General features: G+C 46.2%; 1 protein-coding gene across 1 annotated transcript in view; it reads left to right on the top strand.

The window, feature by feature from the left end:
* Positions 1 to 74: 74 nt before the first annotated feature.
* USF1 (upstream transcription factor 1) overlaps positions 75 to 5,615 on the top strand; it is a 25,569-nt gene continuing 20,028 nt past the window's right edge. Inside the window, exon 1 of the mRNA XM_015824833.1 lies at positions 75 to 171. The gene's annotated coding sequence lies outside the window, so the exon portion shown is untranslated. The remainder of the gene's footprint in view (positions 172 to 5,615) is intronic.

Below are 5,615 nucleotides of genomic sequence, written 5' to 3'. Positions count from 1 at the left end.
AGAGGCGGGGCTTGTGTGTGTGTGTGGCTTCCGCTCCCCCGTCGGGCCCCGCTGGCGATGAGGGAAGAAGGCGGAAGTTGTGGGAGTGAGGAAGGCGGGCGAGCGTCGCGGTGCGCATGCGCCGATCTTCATGGAGCGCCGAGGGGCTCCGAGGGACGGAGGGCAGCCCAGGTGAGGACGGCGCCTCCCGGGGGGGCGGGGCGGGGCGGGGAGAGGCCCATGGGCGCCCCCGGTGGGCTTCCGCCTCCTTCGGCAACCCGCCTCTTTGTCCGGAGGCCCCGCGGCCTTTCCCCGCCTGGCTCTTCGGGGCGCTTCCCAAGCAGGAGGAGGCGAAGGCCGCGCCTCCCAAGGAGACATGGGGGGGGGGGTCTGCGGTCCCCAAGGGCCCCGGCGGGGCGATGGGGAAGCCGCCCCTACCCAGTTCTCCATAGAACACAGAGCCCCAGGGTACCTTGGAGGTCATCTAGTCGGGCTCTCCGGCCAAGGGCCACATATCCCAGCTCGATGGCTTGTCCAGAAACCTCCAGCGATGGAGACCCTGGTTGCTCCTGGACCCCGCAGCGACCTTCTGGCCCCCAGGCCTCAGGGCCTCGAGTTGTTAGGGTGGTTGGTGGGCCAGCCAGCCAGATGTTGAGGCTGGGTTGGGCCTTTTTTTATCCACCTCTGGAGCAGCTGGGGAGGGGCAGATGTGGGTGCTTGGTGGGGGGTCCAGGGTCTCATCATCATCAGGTTGCAACCGGTCACAAGTCGAGTTGCCTTTGATAATGGATTAAGGGCGATTCTGTTTATGATGATGATGATGGTGGTGGTTGGCCCCACACTCAGCCAGAGGTTTACATTGACATTTTTATCCACCTCTGGAGTCCTTCCCAAGGAACCTGGGGATAGATGTGGATTTTTGATGGGGTTAAAAGTCTCATGCCAGGATGTGAGCTTATTATTGTTATCGTGGATGGTCACATAGCCAGATGTTCAGGCTGGATTTGGCATTTTTGTCCACCTCTGGAGTGCTTCCCCAGGACCTATGAGAGGCAGATGTTATAATAAATATAAATATTTGGTTACAGAACGTAAGATGTTCCGAATACAGCTGCCTTTTGCAATTAACTATTGGTGAATTTGTCAATACTGATAGTATTATATTTTGGTGGGTTGCACTGTCAGCCAGATGTTTAGACTGGATTTGGCATTTTTATCCACCTCTGGAGTGCTTCCTCAGCACCTGGGAGAGGCAGATGTTATAGTAATATTAAAAGTACCATAAGCAGAACATAAGTTGCTCCAAGTACAGCTACCTTTTGCAATGATGGTGAATTTGTCAGTACTGATAGTATTATAATATTGTGATTGGTCAGCCAGATGTTTAGACTGGATTTGGCATTTTTATCCACCTAGTCTTTCCCAAGGACCTGGGAGAAGCAGGTTTTTGATGGTATTAGTGGTCTCATCCCAGGATGTAAGCTTATTATGGATCATTGCACGGTCAGCCAGATGTTTAGACCGGTTTGGGCATTTTTTCCAGCTCTGGAGTTCTTCCCAAAGACCTGAGATAGACAGATGTTATTATTTAATAATATTAAAGGTCTCATCCGCAGGATGTAAACTGTTCCAAGCACAGCTGCCTTTTGCAATTGACCAAGGAGGATTTTGTCAATGCTGATAGTATTACTGTATTATGGTTACTTGCACCATCAGTCAGATATTTAGACTGGGCTTGGCATTTTTAATCTACTATCAAGTCCTTCCCAAGGACCTGGGATAGGCAGATATTATTGTTTACTAACAATCACTGACTTTGTTGATTGCCTTTATTTAGTATCCTATTATGATTCATCTTGTTTGCTTAATTAATATCCTATGATTATCACTGAGTTTGTATCTTATCAATCAATCAATCAGAATAGAGCTGGAAGGGATCTTGGAAGTCTTCTAGTCCAATTCTCTGCTCAAGCAGGAGACCCTATGTCAGTGATGGTGAACCTTTTAGAGACTGAGTGTCCAAACTGCAACCCAAAACCCACATGTATGTTGGGTGCCAGGTGGGCGTGGCTCATTGGCTGGGTGTGGCCAATTGGGTGGATGTGGCCCATTGAGTGGGCATGGCTGCCGTGGTAATGCCAGACTGGGTGGGACTAAAAAATTCAACCAATCAATTCCAACTTTGCAAGATCTTTTTTTTTCCCCTCAAGTTGAAATTGATTGATTGAACCTTTTTTTTTTTTTTTTGCACATGATGGTGGAGGCCTAAAGTGAAAAGGTTTTATACAAACCCAGCTGAAGGCCTAGGACTGGAGTGATGGTGTGCGTGCCCACAGAGAGGGCTCTGTGTGCCACCTGTGGCACACCTGCCATAGGTTCGCCACCACGTCCCTATCTCATGGTTCCAACAGATGAAACTCTTCAAAAGAACTTTGAGGCATTGTTTACCTTAAAGAATCTTTTATTCGAGAAACAAAGTATCAGTACTACATAGTTGAAGCCAAAAACTGAATTCCCCTCCCCTGAGCACAAAGTAGCAAAGCACAATTCCCTCCTCCAATTAACTGTCATAAATCACATTCCCCAATTAGCTTGAAGCAAGGGCTTTTTCCCCAGCTCTCCAGCCCACCAAATCTTTATCAACTCTGGGCGCAATAACCTTGGATTCCCATGGCTGAGTTATTATTGTTATGACTAACTGAACTCTCATCCACATCCCCCCTCCCAGCATCAACTAACTCTAAAAGTGAAAGAGAAAATATGGCTACATTTCCATCTCTCTTCTTAAAAACTTTGAGTGATGAAATACCTACAACTTCTGGAGGGAAGCTATTCCACTGGTTAATTGTCCTTGCTGTTAGGAAGTTTCTCCTTAATTTCAGGTTGCTTCTCTCCTTGATTAGTTTCCATCCATTGTTTCTTGTCTGGCCTTCAGGTGCTTTGGGGAATAGGATGACCCCCCTCTTCTTTGTGGCAGCCCCTCAAATATTGGAATACTGCTATCATGTCACCCCTAGTCCTTCTTTTCTCTAGACTGGCCATATCCAAATCCTGTAACTGTTCTTCATATGTTTTAGTCTCCAGACCTTTAATCATCTTAGTTGCTCTTCTTTGCACTTTTTCCGAAGTCTCAACATCTTTTTAACAGTATGTTGATCAAAACTGGATGCAGTATTCCAGGTGTGGCCTTACTAAGTATACAAAGTGGTACTAATATTTCACGTGATTTTGATTCTATGCCTCTCTTTAGGATTGTATTAGCTTTTGGCTGCTGCTGCACATGGCTGGCTCATGTTTAAGTGATCGTACACTAGGACTCCAAGGTCCCTCTCACAGTTACTGTTTTTGAGCCAGGTTTTGCCTAATCTTATGATTTATGATTGTATTTTATGATTATGATCATGATTTATCACTTGTTGCTTGCATATACACTGAGAGGTTATGCACCACAGACAAATTCCTTATGTGTCCAATCACACTTGGCCAATAAAGAATTATATTACAGATTTGATTGCAAGATGTAAGCCCTGCCAAGTCAAACTTCCTTTTACAATTCATTGATGAGAATTTTGTCAATGCCAGTGGATTCAAATGGTGTTCCAGATGTTTTGGGATGGTACCCAAGGCACCTATTACAATTGGGCTATTGGGACTACCTTTGCTTGCAGGACTTTGTATTTTGTTATCTTTTCCAGATTTTTCTCTTCTGTTCTGATGTATCCAGATTATTATTATGGTTGCTCACATAGTCAGCCAGATGTTTAAATTGGCATTTGGCATTTTTATCTACCACCCGAGTCCTTTCTAAGGACCTGGCATAGGCAGACGTTGTTCCTTGGTGGCGCTAAAAGATGGAAACACTTCCAAGTTCTTCTGCAATTTCCTCCTGGGGATTTTATCAATGTCAATTATTATTATTTATGTCCCACCTTTTTTATATAGTCACTTTCAATGTGAGATGGGTGGCATATAAATTTAATAAATAAATATATACCTCAAGCAAACATACCTCTACATTCCATCCATTTTCTCCACAACAACCATGCTTTGTTTATGGGTTTACAGAAGAATACTGTAGAGAGCCACTGTGGTTGTGGTCAAAGCGCCAGGTTAGAAATCATGAGAGGGTGAGTTCTAGTCCCGCCTTAGGCATGAGAGCCAGCTGGGTGACTTTGGGCCAGTCACCAGGAGACAGGGAGTTCTAGTCCCGCCTTAGGCATGAAAACTGGCTGGGTGACCGTCTCACAGGGTTGTTGTGGGGAAAATAGGAAGAGGAAGGAGTATTTATGTATGTTTGTTGCCTTGAGTTATTTATAAAAATAATAAAGGTGGGGAAGACGGAGGGAGGAAACGGAGGGGAGGGAGGAAGGGAAAGAGATTGATTCCTGGCCCCCTCTGATGATTTAGTGGGGGAGCATATAAGGGCAGCAAATTAATAAATGTGCCCATCAGGTTTTGACTGCTCTTGCTTCTTCAGTGGAAGTTGATTTTTTTCCCTTCTGCCTGCCCAGGCAACGTCTCAGGTATGGGGATTGCACAGTGCTATTCAAGAGCTCATAAAGGGCCACTTGTGGACATGGCAATTACCGGTATCTAGAATTGCAGAATCGGGAAGCCAGTTTGGAGTCGGGGCGAAGGCGCTGACCTAGAAAGCAAGAGAAGGCGAGTTCTCGGCCTCTCCTAGCATGAAAACCCTCTGGGTGACTTTGGGTCAGTCCTCACCGGGTGGTGGTTGTCGTTGCTATGGGAAAAGAGGCAGGAGGATTCGGTATGTTTGCTATCTTCAGATGTATTTTAAAAGGTGGGATAAAAACAACCACCAATAGCAGCTTCTTTAAAAAAAAAAAAAAGAAAGTCCCTGGCACAGTGGAATGGCTTGCCTCCCGGAGTTGTGCTTCCTCCATCACTGAGGATTTTCAAGGGAAAGATTGAGCAGCCGTTTGTCCAAGATGGTAGGAGGACTTCGGCCTTGGGAGTAAATAACCCACGCGGTTCATAAAGTAGAGGTGTAACGTGTGCAGTTCTTGAAGCGCACATAACTGCCTGTGGCACTGCGTTTTGCACCACTTCTGAATGCTCTTGAAGGGCAGCCCCCCCCCCCACACACACACTGTTGTAAGCACCTGCAGGACTCCATTCTTCACTGGCCTATTTATAGTACAAATAGTCCTCAAGTTACAACCATTCAATTAGCAACCGTCCAAAGTTACAACGGCACTGAAAAGAAAGTGACATATCCCCCGTTAGAGCATCATGATCAAAATTTGGATGCCTGGCAACTGGTTCACATTTATGACGGTTGCGGTGCGTGAGGTTACGTGATTCCCTTTTGTGAAACCATCTGACAGGCAAAGTCAACGGGGAAGCCAGATTCACTTAACAACCGTGTTACTAACTTAACAACCTCAGTTACTCACTGAACAGCTGTATCATCTGTCCCCCTCTGGAACGAACTACCCCCCGAGATCCGGATGATTCCGGATCTCCTTACTTTCCGCCGCGCCCTCAAGACATGGCTTTTCCAGCAAGCGGGCCTGACCTAGGGAGGATTTTAGGTAGGGATGATTTTAAGAAAATTTTAATTGACACACAGCTTCCAATATTTGGCTTTTAATTTGGTTTTATGGGGTTTTTTT

The sequence above is a fragment of the Protobothrops mucrosquamatus genome, unplaced genomic scaffold (assembly GCF_001527695.2).
Source record: "Protobothrops mucrosquamatus isolate PMUCROS unplaced genomic scaffold, P.Mucros_1.0 scaffold2371, whole genome shotgun sequence".
Lineage (NCBI taxonomy): Eukaryota > Metazoa > Chordata > Lepidosauria > Squamata > Viperidae > Protobothrops > Protobothrops mucrosquamatus.
Note: the sequence above shows the minus strand (reverse complement) of the source record. Positions and strands in the feature narration are given on the sequence as shown.